A 15,926-nucleotide genomic window follows, 5' to 3' on the forward strand; every position below is an offset into this window, starting at 1 on the left:
TAAGTGAAGCAAAGAAGAGAGTCATTGTGCTTAGGGTCATGTTCAGAGCACATGAAATCAGGCAGGACAGTGCCTCTTGGAGACAGATAGACGCGTTTGGACTATCTCCTGTTAAGGGCTCCTGCCCTCTTGCTCCCCAGACAGACCGCGGAGATGAGCAGGCTCTGTCTTTATGTAGATTGCTTTATGGCAGTCACACTGGCTACCCTTACTATTTATACTGCAGGCAGCCCAGCGTTCTGGAGAGTGAGCACTGCGAATGTGAATCAGATCTTGCTCTTTCACCTTAAGATGTTTTGTGAAGTCCCAAACTCGGTAGGAGGCACACGTTAAACTCAAAACCCTGAGCATGACCGTTGTTCAGAAATTAGAGAGATTTTGAAAGCAGCAAGGGAGAAATACCTATGGTTTGTTTTGGGGTGATGTAAGGCTGATATGGCTGCTTATTTACAGCCTGTCCTTTCTCATCCTGTCTCCTGTTCCCCCACCCCCCAGCCCCAATTCCCAGTAGAGACTTAGTCATGAAGACAGAAGGAATGGTTTTAGCTGGGGAAAGACAGGCAGGAACAAATCCACTGGGACAAGGTTGGCTACCCCTCAAGGCTGCCCTAAGCTAAACCAGCGGCAGGGTCCATCCTGCTCTGGACAAGTGTTGGGATTGTGGCACCCATCTATTACCTTTGCTCCTGCATAGTTTTATGATGAAAGCCTCATTCTAATACAGATCTTCTCACTGAGCATATTCAGCTTTTCCACATATGCCTTCACTGCCCCCCTCCCCCATTTTTTCTTTTTTATATCTGTGCTTCATCCTGGAACTTGCTGGCAGTGCATTCTCATAATTCAGACAGCTTTTTATTTTGGCAATGAATATTGCTTCAGTTTTTGAGATGAAAGGAAATCAATACTGGGTTGGTAGTCACATGGCGCAGGGGGGAGTATATGAAGCTATGATCTTCAGCATGATTCGTGACATTGTTCAGTATTTCTATGGAATTCCTGAAAGAGATTTGAATTTTACATTTTTAACAGTCAATTAGTTCATGTGATTAGACAGATCAAAGGAGGAAAGAAAGGAGTATCAAGCTTGTTCCACAGCCTTTCTCTGTGAAAAAAAAAAAAAAGACTCTATACTCATAAAAGACAACCCGAGTCTTCTAAGGTGGTAACTGGAAGTCAGTGTAAAGCTTCTGGAACTGGATGTCAAGAAGAAAAGCTTATGCTTTGCACTGTACTAAATTAATTTGGGCAATGAAATTAGTTTTTCAACTTGAACAAAATTGTCTGAATTTTCACTGGCATAAAGATTTTGTGGGTGGTAGCTCTGTAAAATCTAGCAGAGCATTGGAATGCTCTGGTCCATCACAGATGATAGATGATAGATGATAGACAGACTACATGACACAGAGAATCTTCGTAAGGTTTCTTCCAGACCTGCAGCAGTTGTGGTATCAAATCTGATAGCAAGACACTGTCTGCCTTTTCCCTTATTCCATCATCTCTTTTAAACAGGACCACCTACATTGACTTCGAAAATATGTGTTTGTATTCCAGACATTCATTCTTTTACACTTTTCCCACCTAAATTAAAAAGCTCCTCCAAGATGTGCATTTCCCCTCACAGAGGTGATTATACATTGCAATAATCCAAGTCTTTTTGACAAGACAGGCAGGCTGAGCTCCATAATTCACCCCATAGAGGGAATTGTTTTCAGTCCTTGAATTTTTTCAGCCCCCTTCACGCTTTCTTAGTTTTCAGATAAATAGAGCTATAATTTTGATATGATACTTGCACGCCGGCTAGTCCAAAATCCCAAGAAAGGAAAATAAAAACTGTTCGGTTTCTCAGTCATTGTTCAGAAACACCCAAGATGCATGAACTAGCACCAGTGTCTGTTTAATATTTTAAGCAGTAAATAAGTAATGATGTCCAGTCAAAGCAGAAGAACTACGTGTCAAAAATTCAAGGGCCCTCCCTATCCTGATTCTTGAGCTGTCCTCAGGGTCATGTGGTGCTTCTTGCTGGGGTGCAACAACAATCTTAATGGACAGTCAAGCGAATAAAAGACCAAAATTGCCCTTCTTTGTCAATGCTACATGTTTTTTAGAAGAACTTTCACCTTTCTCGTTCCCCTGCTGGTTCTGTCGTGCTCTGAAGAATGCCCCCAGCAAAGCTTCTTGGATGAACAGGAGCTCAAGTGTTTTACATGTAACTGCGCATGCTCCACCAGTTCCTTGACTTGTGCTCATGCTTCCAAAGACTTCTCCTTCTGTGCCCTGCTGACACTTCTTGCACTGTTGGCCCAAGAAAAATTGCAGCAGCATGCTCATAATTTAGTTTACTGTCTCAGCTCTTCCAATGTTTGCTTTTCCACAAGTGATAGGATCTTCAGAACATGGGTGTGTGGGAGAGTAGGATTTTGGTGTTTGTGCATTGCTCCTGCCTACCCAGCTTCAGAACAGATCTATGATTGCATTTCTTCTCACATTTCTGTCCCATTATGGGTCTGCTGTATGGTTCTCAGCTTGGCAGCGTTGCATGGTGCCCAGGATTCTCATATCATTGCACGACATGGGAATTCAGGAGCATGATCCTATCAAAAAAAAAGTCATAATAACTGATAGTTTCAAGATCCTTTTGTATTTTCAAGATAGCACTTCTTGGGCTGTGGGGATACCCAGCCGGACAGTTATCAGTGTGGAAGTAATACTGCCCTGGTAAGGGAGACATGTGTTGAGGTGAAAGAGACAACTGTAGGGGAATGGAAGAATGATCATTTTTGTAGCTAGGCTGAGCTGGTAAGGGAACAAACTAGTGTCCCTGACTATGCTGTTAGGGTTTTAGGAAGTTAAGAGCATGGGATAAGAGGGATGACTAAAGGCTTCCTGCTGTATTGATACAGGGGTTTGGAGAGGCTTTAAGTCATACAGGCAACAGAGAAACATTATCAAGTAGCCAGAAAAGTGCAGGGAAACTGGGAAGAAGCAGTTATATATACAAAGTACAGGCAAGCAAAGGATGCCTGACACTCTCTTAACTAGAAGAAAGCAGAAAGACCTGTTCCCTAATGCCACAGATAGCTGCCTGGGACCTTACAGGAAGTCTGGCAGCAGCTTCTCCCACTGCTCAGGGGCTGGACTATGAACGCAATCACCCATTTTTAGGCCATCCTGTGCTTCTCAGGGAACCTCTGCAAGGATGATCCTCTCACCACCCATCCATGCTAACTATAGGCTCCTCACCAATGCTGAAATTCAGGGACCTTTGCACCTTGTTTTCCCAAGCTTCCCTGAGAGCTGGAGCTGCTCTACTCTGCCTGTGCACAGAGCAGTGTGGCTCTGTGTCACTGAATTCCCTCCTGTCGTTTTGTGTGAAAACCATTGGTGCACAGCAGCTATTGCCTTATGGAGGTTTATCAGCCCACCCTGCTTTTCTGAAGACTTTGATTTAGCATTAGAGTTAACAGATTTTGAAGGTTATCAGTAACAATTTTTGCAAACTCCTTCAGCTATGTAATTTTCATGACATACCGCTCTGTGTGTATTCTGTTTGTGAGCACAGAAAGGCTGTGTTTCAGGATCAAACAGCCAATCAATGCACACAGTCTGTTTTCCAGAGTCAGTTAACAGAAAAATACCCCAGAATTCCCCCCATGCTCTATAAAACAGCATATAGCCACTAATGCTGACGTGTATGCTGGCATTGATTGTGCAAAGATTCGAGAACATGGCTAGCAAATGCTCTGTTGCTTGCTATCTCCAAGCTTTTGAATTCACCCTACAATAGAGATTAATGGACATCCCTCAGATAAGTAGCTTTTCAAGCAACCCTGTAATTTTCCTAATTGTTGCTAATTGACTGTTTAGTGTTTGCAGTTTTTTCCTTCTCCAAATTTGGAGAGAGGATTAAAAAGACATGTTCTGTGAGCGTACACAGATAACTGGTTAGGAGCCCAGGAAGCAGATTTACTAGCTGTGAATCAGCGGAAGTATCAATTCCCTTAAGCCACTTAGCCAGGCAGAAGATGGCAGGGGAGGGGAACTTGATAGCGTGGGGGGTGCTGAAGACAAAGAAAATAGAAGAATATTCTGACATGTCCTGAACAGGACTGAGATCCACCGAATGTGGCATGTCAGTATGCCAGCATTCAAAGAAGAGTTTGGTATCTAAACTGTTTTGCCCCTAAGAGTTATTTAGCAGGTTCCTCATGTTGTAGACTGGTATGTGTTTATGCTCTGCTCATGCATTTTTAGGTCAGAAAATATCTACAATGTCTTCTCTCAATCTTACTGATAATTTCAGAATTCTCATTTATTTTAACAAGTGGGTTTACTGGCACTGCAGTTCGATGTTAACTTAAACTTCATTTATACATTAGTTTTCATATTTCTCTATTTTACAAATGGGTGGTGATGGCACCATGACAAAAAGTCCCTGATAATTAATCCAAAATGATGACTTAACAGAAACACTGAGAATGTTTTTTAGAAACACAGCTTGTAAATATTGTGCAAGTCATGTAAATCCTACACTTGCAGAGAACGACTTAAAAATGTCAGTCAACAAAGAAGGATTGGGCAAATGATGCTACCATGAATTGTGTATACCCATAGGTCATATCGAAAGAGAAGCTTCTGTGTATTCAGATATGCCAAGGAAACACCTCATCACGTGAGAGTGAGCTGAAAATAGATTACTCGAGGTAGAAATTAACCACATATTTTGAAGAAAAAGCCAGCTCAACTGCTGGCATTTTTTATCAGGGGGTTAACTGACCCGAATCAATCACACAGTAAGACCACATGTCCCAGCCATTACTGCCACCAACAGCACCATGTTTGCTTGCTACCCCCAAGGTAATCAGTTCATATCTCAATCTCAACAGGAAAGAAGCTTTAGTAAATTTAAATCCCACCCTCTGATGACTGTGGTGTATCCACCCTCTGGTGAATATAAATTTCTTCATCTTTGCAATAAATATTTGAAACAGCTCCTTACCTCCCTGCTAATTCTATTTTTTTCCCTGAAAACTGGTGGGCAGTCCAGCCTCACTGATCTTTGTTTCATCTTGTGTTGAGTTCAGGAGCTGCTCTGTTCCCTTCCAGTTGCAGCTTGACCTCTCTGTGATTCAGTGTAAAAATAGAAGAAACCTTGGAATTATCACCTGAAATACAATATGATTCTGCTTTAAATTCTGCTAGCTTAAAGAGCCATTATGTCCTGTTCTTGTGGGGACCTTGTAAAGTGAACATCCTTGAAACACAGGAAGACTATAGCAGAAGGATCACAAACCCACTGATATCTGTGCAACTGTGAGAGGTTGTGGGGGTGCTCACTTGCTAATAGAGTTTTTAACGTTGTCAGTTATTTACTTCCCACATGTGATCTCAACCTCGATCTTTCTTGTTCTTCACTCTCTTGCAGCACTAGTGATCTGCCCTTTTCTTTGCTTAGGGAAGCCTTCGTGCTGCTTGGCATTCTCAGCAGACTTGGACCGAGAGATCTGCTCCCTAAGGCAGCTCATGCTCTGAATTATGCATAAGTCCATCACAGAGGGGCTGCACTTCATGGCTCTTATTTGGGGGTGATGATGTAAGAGAGTCAAAGCAATACGGTGACACTTTTCATTTTTCATGTCCTAGCTCTGTTAAGAGCAACCCTTGAATTGTGTCATTTTTCTCCCATGTGACTGTTTAATCACCTGAGAGAGTACCAGCCAGAGTTTTGTGGTAAGATTGATTATACTCCCAACAAAGTGCTTCCTTCATCTGAGCGCCGGGAAGTAGCCTAGTTTAGAAGCTAATGGGCTTCAGTCTGAAGGGGAAATGGTGACTGTGATTGAAATGTCACTTCACAATACTGAGATCCTGGGGAGGCTGTTGCTGTGGAGAGATGGGGAAAGATATTCTTCAGCTGGACCATACAAATCTGTGCAATGGGGACACTTCAGCTTCTCCTTTGAAAACATGCAGACATGGGAGTGTTCAGACCTGTAAGGAGAGAAGGATGTTGCTGCAGACATAAGGCTGATTTTGTTTGCCCTGGTAGCCTGCATTGCCATAGTGCTGGTGCTGTGAGGTTTGCAACGTCACTGCTGCTGTCAGCAAAGAGCACTGCGGGACCAGCTGGGACTCCAGCTAGCATGCCATGTGATGAACAGAGCAGTGAAACAGTGATATTCCACTAAACCTCCGAACACACGTTTTGACACCAGCCTGCACTTACTTCTTCTACAAGCCTGTGGGAGAACTCAGGAAATACACCCATCAGCCCTATTTCACAGTGACTGAGTCAATAATAACATTGTAGGTGACAGCTTACAAACATTTTGCTTTGCTTGGGTGAATTCACAGCCTCTGAGCACCAACAGCTCCTCTTAGAGAGGGCTGTATGATTTAGTAGGTATCACGGAGGAAACCTGTGGCAGTGCTAAGAACGCTATCTCACAGCCTGAGAAGCAGCTGTCTTCTCTTTAATGGGTGACATGTGCTAATGAGAATCTAGGAAGGAAGGGGAGAAAAATCACAAATAAAGGGTATTAAAGATACAGAGAAGCAAAAGTCATACCAGCATTTTCAGCTCCAGATTATGTCAGTTTGTAGTAAGAATTATTGCTTAAGATGTATAGAAAGACACCAGGACTTCACTGTTAAAATGCTTTCCTTTCCAACATTTATTGCTAAAAATGGATGAAATAAATGTAAACAAAATCAGATCCTGACATTTCAAGTTAAGCTATTTTTTTGTCATTGCTTCATTGAATGCAATGGACTGTTTGCTAATGGCTTCGTTCAGAAAAAAAAAAAAAAAAAGAAGCAATGTTGCACTTCATTGACATTTGACAATTGAACATTTAGCCAAAGTATTGGCAATACAACAAGTATTCGACATTTAAAGCTCTAACTTTGAGAAATGTGATTGGGGATCACATTTCCCAAACACAGAGCTTTAAATGTCGAATAGTTGTTGTTCCCTTTAGCTGAACCTCAACCAGCTGCAGAATCTGTTTGTGTTTGTTTCTGTTTTCTGAGGTTATTTTATTAGTTTGTTGGGTTTGGGTTGTTTTCATTTTTAAGTAGACATTTGTTGCATCTTTCCAAATCTTTGCTATTTTCAATTCCATGAATAAGTGTGCAAAATCATCTGGTTGTTTTGAACACCACCTACTTCCATGGCTTTTTTTTTTCTTCACTACTCCATGTATGGCATAGGTGCAGACCTCACTTCCTCGGCGACTCATGGAGCCCCATTAAATTTAATGGCCTTGGCTTGCACAAAGAAAGGTTACAGGAATGACCTTTACATCAGCACGTTCTTCAGCAGAAGAATACACCCATGCCAACAGTGACCAGATATGCCAGGCACCAGGAGGAAGGAACCAGCATTGTGCTGGATGGAGGAGCATGGTGGGGATGAAGAGGAGCTGTGAAGCTCCTGCTGCCCTGCAGCAGTGGCAGGGTGCCAGCCCAGTGACCAGGCAGGAGGGCAGTCCCATTAAGCTGCTTGGGGAAGGTGCAGGCACACAGCAGGTATGTAGTGGCTTAACAGGTGAAAAGGCAAACCCTTGAGTAAAGACAGGATGGGACATCAATGTTCTTTGAGTGCTGGTCGCATAGCAGGGGGACTCACAAGTCTGAGAGTGATCTCTTCAGCAGAAACCCCCTCATAGCTGGTCAGCCCTGTTCAGGAAGATTTTTTCTCTTTGCCCTTCACTATTGTCATTACTGTAATAAATTGAGGATAATTGTTTGGCTTGAAACAGCTCTGCCTTCTGCTGTGTAGGTGGGGAAATGATGCCAGGAACAATCCTTTCTTCTCCTGCCAGTTTGCTTTTCTCTGCAGCAGGGATGCTATACATACCAGTCCTGTATAGCTGCTGCTGTTAGCAAAAAGCAACCTAAGCACTACCTCAGCTAGAAATGCAAGATTGATTACATTAGATGTGCTCTACTCCTAGTGTCCTGCATGAAATCAGCTCTTGAATAGGTTAATACCATTGCTTCAGAGTGGAAAATGCCAATGTTAATACAGGGTTTGTAATGGATAGACAGCTTGGTACAGAGCACAAATGTATGGAAGTGGGTTGCTGGCAGACTTGTACCTGAGGAGGAAGGTCAAATGAAGGTTTGCATGTGCTGATATCTTCTATGCCAAAGTCAGCACTTGACCAATTACTGGGACACCCCAGAAAGCTGTATCCTCTGTAAGCCTGAGTTCAGCTCTGCCGCGATGCTGTTTACAGAAAACTCAAATGTGTTTTCAGCCATATCCCAAATAATTCTGCTGCTTTAAAGTGAGGGCAGGATACCATGCCAATATTTTAAACACTGCTTAGAAATGAAACAGAAAATGGAAGATTTCTGTTTTGAAACTGCAGGCAAATGACTGGTAGCAGGGCAGAGCAGATGATGCCTATTGAAAGGATGAGAGCCTTGGCAAGATCACAGAATCACAGAACTGTAGGGGTTGGAAAGGACCTCAAAAGATCATTGGGAGAATCTGAAGAGGAATCCTACCTCTTCTTTGGTACCACATGAAATCTCCAAAGGACAGCAGTTCTTAGAGGGAAGTCCAGGCCCTCTACTCCAGTGGCCTAGCATGGATGATGAGGTTAAGAGGTTTGGACATGGCTTGAGAGCTGGGCAGTCCAGTTCTACTTTGCCCTTACACTCTTATGCTTTTCTCCAGTGGTTCATCAGGCAGAGCCAAAAACTGGCCTTACCTGCCATATGCTGCCCAGGTGATGCTGTGGTTCTTGGCTCTAGGGAGATGGATGTGCAAATGAATGGACAACTGGCTTTTCCATCTAACTTGTTTCCAAGAGCCCCACCTTAGTCCAGCTTCTGAGCATTCCTGTATGATCAGTGTTGCCTCCCATTTATAAATGTGGTGGCTGGCACTGGGCTACTCACAGCCAGCACAGAGATTTGCATGGAGCTGGAGTAAAATGTGTGGTTCGGAGGTGTGCTCCAAGAGAGTGCTGCCAGTCCTTGATGGACTGGCAGCATATCTACCCTAGGTATCTATCCCTAGAGAGAGCTGTGCAGAGCTTTGCACCGTGCTTCCATGCCCTCAAGGCCCACATGCTGCAAAGAAACTTGTATGTGGCACACCTTCGATGCTTGAGAAATGAAGAACCATTGTTGGAGAAATAGTAGAGTCATGAGATAACCAGCAGGTACTTGAAAAGCAAATGACACACTGCCCCTTAGGTGAAGAATGTTGTTATGGTACCCTATATAGGAGGCCCTAATCTTTCCTTGGAGTGAGACCCCACCAACATAGTTAAATTCCATGGCTCAGGATGCACTAGTTCTGTACAGTTTTAAACATTTTCCTGGCTTTTGCACCTTCTCAGATCATAATGTATGTCTCTTCTGAACCACAACTACTCTTGGAGAAATGCAATAGCAGTAACTAACCACAAGGCAGGACAGCGACATCTCTGGGGCTCCTCCTCCTCCATTTCTTCTGTTACTGGGCAAAGATGCATATTCTGTGGAGTGCTGCTGTATGTAAGCCATGAGGCAAAATGCTCTACACCTCTTAGACACAAAACAATGAAGAACCATTTGGCCTGAAATCTCCTGGCAGCCAACGTGATGCTCTGCCATGCAACACATCTGTTTTGCATTCAGATCAAGCAGAAAGGAAACACGTTGCAGGCTATTTTTAGCATTTCAAATGAGTTGGTGGGGTACTGCAGTGGGCTGATCTCTCATAAGAACTAAAACTAGGAAACAAACAGCTATTTTTTAGAAACTACTTCTGAAGCAGAGTGTATGTATGAGTTAATGTCTGTTTAATGAATCTGCAGTTTTAGACCTGAGTACTAAGCATTTACCAAACACTCCAGTACCTCTAAGCACCTGTTTCATTTACTTTGCTGGAATGACCTCTGGGGCTGGTGTGGACTTCTACAGGTATTAAGTCTTAATATCTGGAAGATAATTGAGAAGCATGGATTCAGGATGTTGTGGGTGGTGGCTTTGTATGGTACAGCACTGTCCTTTGACCTTTCTTGGAGATTTGACATCCCCAAAACCAAAACATCTGTAGTAAACAAGGTTTGTTATCTTGTTGCTGTCACTGATATTTCTGATTCACTGTCTGTCTCTCAACTACCCTAATTTACTTTGTATTTTCAAAGTAGTGTTTTTTTAAGAGGCCTCTTGCATCCTGAAGTGGTTCAGTGGTATATTGTTTCATAATCACAATACTTTATGTCATGTCCTGGTTATCTGACACTTCTAGAGAATGACAGTGAAACTTAAAGCTCTTTATCTATTGTCTTGGGACATGGCTAAGACCTCCTTCCACTTAGGATTCAAGGTCTTTATGGGAGAGAGGGGAAGTTGTCATTGCTTCTTACTAGGCTAAAATTACTATATCATTATGGAGATTAAATAGAATAATCTTGAATGCTCTTAATGTATTAACATTGCCTGATTCCAACTAAGAGCTGGTAGAACAATATTTCCAGGGGACCATCTATTATTCATCTCTCTTTCTTCCGCTAAATGAAAGACCATAGACACTGAGTGTAACTAGTTTTACCTTTGCTTCAAAAGAAGTGCCAAGCTGTTTCTTCTTTTGAAGCACAATTCAGTCAGGTCCTTTAGAGAACTGCACAGATATCTGCTCTTGCCATGGCCAGGGAGGCCGTCATTTATTCTAACCAGAAAGGGCTCTTCAGGAGTATAAGACATAAACAGAGAACAAACCATAAAGTTTAATAAATCTCTGGAGATAGATAGAAAGCTCTCTAGTAAATGAAGATTCTCGTAGAGCCTCCCACTCCCTTCCCAGTGTGTTGCCAATTTTAGGGAAAATTAAACAATTTGGCAGGGGACAAGGCCATACCATTTCCCTCAGAACAACAGTTACAGCAGGCCTTTCCTAGCAATGTTTTACTCAGTTATTCTCACACAGATCTGTTCTGCTCAGTAATTGCTTCTCATAAAGTGCGTTTGTCTGCATAACTCCTGCTTTGTCATTCCTGCAGTGCAGGGTCTCACTGGCACTAGCAAACGGAGCTCTTCCAAGCTGAGGAGCATGCAACAGCAGAGAGGGGTGTTGAAATCCCTCTGGGACCTGGGCTGCCACAGAGGGGTACTGCACCAGGCAGTATTCACCTGGGTCTGGACTCTTCCAAGCCATACACTGACTGAGCTCCTTACGTATCACAAGTGACATTCATGCTCCCATATGTCACTTCACAAGCGCAGTTGTGCTGCTCTGTGCTGCCCTGTGCAATGCAGGCAACAGGTTCTGTTTTCTCAGGGATGGCATGGCAGCATCTCTTCACATTTGCCTCTTTGGCATCATGGATGTGGCAGCTAATTGCAGCACGTTTCCCAGCTCTTTCCCATGTGTGCCAAGTCATGCTGCTCTGCCTGGCCCACTGGGAGATGGGTAATGCTCAAATCTCATCACTATCAATTGGATGTCCTAGAAAAGATGGAGCAGCCTCTGCTGTAACTCATGACCAGCAGAGATCAGCAGGAAACGAGAGGGTTAAAATGCACCTAAATCCTGGCATGCACAAGTTGTCTCTTTCCCAGTCTTGTGATTGCTGACTGCAGGCTCTTCCAAGATGCTGAAGGACACTGCTGAAGGTGAAATTCAGCCCTGAGTGACTGGGATCTCAAGCTTGGGCATTGCATCTCCAGGGCGAGGCAGCTCTTCCCTCTGCTCTAGCTAGAACACCAGCCCTATCAGTGTTGGTTTTGAAGGTCTGTGAAAAGACAGACTTCAGCAGGACCAGAATTGCAAATAACTGCAAATGATGCACATATATGTGGCTCCTTTGGGTTTCTGTTGTGGGTCAGCATAGTATTTTCAGATCCCGTTAACAGCTTGCTAGTGTGCCTTTGTTGTTGCTGGCATCATAAGGTATGTCTTGAGGCTTCAACCTGCTATGCCGACAAACTGACATAAGATGCAGAGCCCTTCTTTAAGGTGTTCAGTACAGAGTCAAGAAAGACAATACATGTAGGTTGGAGGGAAAAAAAAAGTGATTGCACTTGTGCTGCGAGGCCAATTCAGAGCAAAGGGCTGAATCTAAGGCTCTTTGGTCAAGTCTTCCCTGCAAGTCTTCCACCATCTCCTGCTGCTAGAGCTGCAGCCATCAGTCAAAGCTACTGCTCCCACAGAATTGATCACCACCCATATGCTCTGGGAGAGCACCTCCCCACCTGCTGAGTGGCATGCATGGAGGCTCCAATTTGGCAGCTACGCAGTTTTGGGATAACCCAGTGCTGGGGCAAAAACTCCTCAACCAAACACTGCCAAGTACCGTGATCTGAAATGGACTCACTCTGCTGGTTCAAGTTTGTTCCAAACCAGATGGTGGAATAGCTGTGCACTGGCTGTCTTTGCTGTGCTCAGGTGTAGTCTGCTCCTCTGCAGCCAGCAAACTGCTAAACAGCAAGTGCGGAGTGAAGCAGGTACTTGCAGTTTGTTGCGTTGCTGGAAATTAAGAAACTGAGTGCAATCTCTTGAGGGAAAGTGCAAGGAGTTGCAGTCATCACACGACAGCTCTCCAAGGGTTGAGCTCCGCATGGTAGTGGGTCCAGTGCAGGGAACGGGAGGCTCAGCACAGCACTGCAAGTCTGTGCCCCAGCAGCAGAACCTGCTTTCTGAACCAGCTGGAAGTCACTGCTGTTATACGCCATCAACCTGAAAATAAATAAATACATAATAAATAAATACAAAATAAATAAATACATAAATAAAACCACCAAAAAACACAAACATGTGCAGCTGCTGGCCCCTTCACGTGGCAGCTCCCAGTGCATGCAATGTAACATGAGAGCTGCTCCGCACACCAAGACCCTGCCTTCCTTCTCCCTCCAGCCCCGCACCAGACACATCCACACATCCCCAAAATTTGCCCTGCAGGAGAGGCTCTGTGCCTTGGCTTTTTTTTTTTTTTCATGGTCAGAGAGGAGGAAAATCCCTCAGCACAGGGATGGTTCTGCTTTGTGTTATCTGCCTGGAAATAGTCAGGCTGACAGTAAAACTTGTGGAAAATATGTGTTCACCTACTGCTTGCGGATGCTCCCTCCATGGCAAACTGCTGGGACTCCCTGGTAGGAGATAAAATTGCAGGAATGACCATATGTGGAAGGAATTGTGTGCTATGTGTGTCAATACATGTCAAAGGTTGTTCTCTCTCCCTCTCTTTTCCCCTAAAGAAGCCGTACAAGATGGATGCCTTGTACTCCAAGAAGGAGTTAGGTCCTTCTAGCAAATCTCCTTTGGTGTCATCCAGCATGCTTAGGTATTTAAACCCCTCTGAGAATCTGCCTGTTCATGAGAGAAAGGTTGCACTGCCTCTGAAAAATAAATCCTGCAAGATGCATCCTTGGTCTACAGCTTCCCCTTAAACCTCTCCCAGTTTGGGGAGAATTGGAAACAAGTCAAAAACGAAACACAGCAGTGCTTTCCACTGCCTTCTTGCCTACAAAAGGGAGGTGAAAAAAGCCACCGTACTTGCTGTGGTAGCACGTTTTCCCCACAGCATCTGTTCAGCCATTATTCACCCAGGTTGGCAATAAAAGCTCCTGCTTTGTGAATTCAAGTCGTGTAGATGCTGGGAGCTATCAGCTGTATTGTGGCCCTGATTTGGTCAGCTGTTGTCAAAAACTACTAAACTACTAATGACTATTGATTAAGGGTCTGCAAATGTTAATGAAGATAGCTGTTCTTAAAGCCTCCTTTATAATAAAAAGTGCCTTAGAAACATGGCCTGGTCAGACCAATCCTCTAAGAAGTTGTTTGCAGTCAAGTGAGATATTCTACCATTCAGCACTTAAAAGATAAGTGATGGAGAGCGGCTTGTAAAATCTATCCAGATACAGACGCCTGCTGTTCTGCAGAGGCCAACAATTAAGCTGTTACCATGAGACTGTCACTATTCAGAGCCTGTGACAAAGTGTCAGCCCCTTGCATCCTGATACTACATGAAAATCTGTACTTCTTTCCTCTCCTCTTTTATTTTTGCATTAATTTCCAATCATGACGACTGCAAAAATAAGCTTGAAAATGCAAGCAGCTGAAGTTCAAAAATCCAGAGGCCAAAAAATAATGTGTTGTTTTAAAAGAGATTTTCATTTTCAAGCCAATTTCTTGATTTTTGAACACTTGGGATTGGCAAGACAGACTGTATAACCTTTTATTGAGAACACAGGCTTCAAATCTTGGCATCTTTAGGAATATGGATTTTAATAGAACTTTTTTTTTTTCTTTTTTAGTTGCAAAACACTTATTTTAATTCATTTTATTTTATGGCTTCTCTTCAGACCATATTTCTGGATGACTTTTTTTCTTTAAATAACTGTCCTTGTTCCACAAAGACTCCAGTTTGGCTGAATGAGAATATAAATAGGCCCATGCATGGTATTGGTGGAAGGTATGGATGATGTTACAAGTGTCTAAAAGCCTCTAGAATGTCTCAGAAACACTCAGGACAATTGTGGAAACTTCTGGAATTCCTCCACTAGTGTTTTTTTCCCACAAGAAATGACAATTCCATCCCTGGCAATATACATCCAGCTTCTTCTGAATGACACTAAGCTGCTGAATCATGAAATTTGCTTTCCGTCATCCCCCTGAAAAATTTAATGTGTTCGTATGCACATATGCAGACACACATAACATGACCTAACCATGGAATATTTCTCAAATGCGACATTGAGATGTCTTTGTCTCCTCACTAATTCCCCTACCATTTCAAGAGCTGCGTGTCCTGTGCTGAAACAAAAGTCATGTTCCTGAAGCTTAATGACTCTCCCTCTCCCGAGTCTGTAAAGTAGATCTGAGCCAACCAAATGGTTTTATCAGCTGCCTCATGCAAGGTGGCAATTTGTGCTAAAAAATTAGCTACTGTTTCATGATAAACATACCCTAAAAACTAAACTCCTTTTGATCTATTGTCTCGAGTCAGTGGTCTTAACATATGGGTTTAAAGGTTAAAGAGGGAGATTGACTCAAAGCTCATTTGATCAGTATCCTTCTACCAGAGGGGGCACAGAACAGGTTGTCCAGCTAAACAACCTTCTTTGAAAATGAGAAGGAACATCTCATTGGAAAGCCAATGTCTCCCGTGAATTAAGCTCCATTTTACATTGGATTGCAAAGGGGTAAATCCAAAGGACAAGTGCTTGATGTCAGTAGAGAAACTGTACCCTGACAAAATCAAGCGTTTGGCACTTAGCGACTTGTTCTAGCAATGGTCATTATGTTGTTACACAGCTAAAACTAGACCAGAGATCTAAAGTATAAATGCATGTAGTTTCTGTTGCTCTGTTTAAGCATTTCTGACCTTGAATTAGCTCATGTTTCATGGGCTTATAGCTGTTCTCTAGACTCTTCCTGGTTTGTCCATATCCTCCTACTTTTAAGAGTAGTCTCATAGCATGCAAGCAAGAACAGACTGATGCAGCCCAGCATGGGGTGTGCTTTTTCTGTGATTGTTTTCCCACCATTTGCAATCCATAATGAATCTGAAGTCTTTTACTAGCGTCACTCTTCCCCCCCTGCGTGTGTGTTGTTGATTCATTCTGCTCATATGTCCCCATTTAACAGCACCTGTGTATTTCCGCAGTCCATTTCTCTGTTTTTTTTTTCAAAATCCCTTTCCATGAAGATACTGCCTACTACACATTCACACTCCCATAACCATAACCAAACTTCTCAACCTTTACAGTTTTGCCAGTGCGTGACACAGGCCATAGCAATGTGTGACAAATGACAGAAATGTGGAACATTTGTGCCCCATTGCATATCATGCTGTAACTACAGATCGTAATCGCTTTTAACCATAAAAACTGTTTACAGAATGCTTTTCCAGTGAGCATGAGTCATGTAAATCAGTTTGTGTCACTCACTTGTTTATACGTGATTAGAAAAATGGTCTGTG

The 15,926-nt window shown here is 43.1% G+C and overlaps 1 protein-coding gene across 20 annotated transcripts in view; it reads left to right on the top strand.

The window, feature by feature from the left end:
• NRG1 (neuregulin 1) overlaps nt 1-15,926 on the top strand; it is a 468,454-nt gene that overhangs the window by 365,382 nt on the left and 87,146 nt on the right. The gene's annotated exons all lie outside the window — the stretch shown is intronic.

The sequence above is a fragment of the Anas acuta genome, chromosome Z (assembly GCF_963932015.1).
Source record: "Anas acuta chromosome Z, bAnaAcu1.1, whole genome shotgun sequence".
Lineage (NCBI taxonomy): Eukaryota > Metazoa > Chordata > Aves > Anseriformes > Anatidae > Anas > Anas acuta.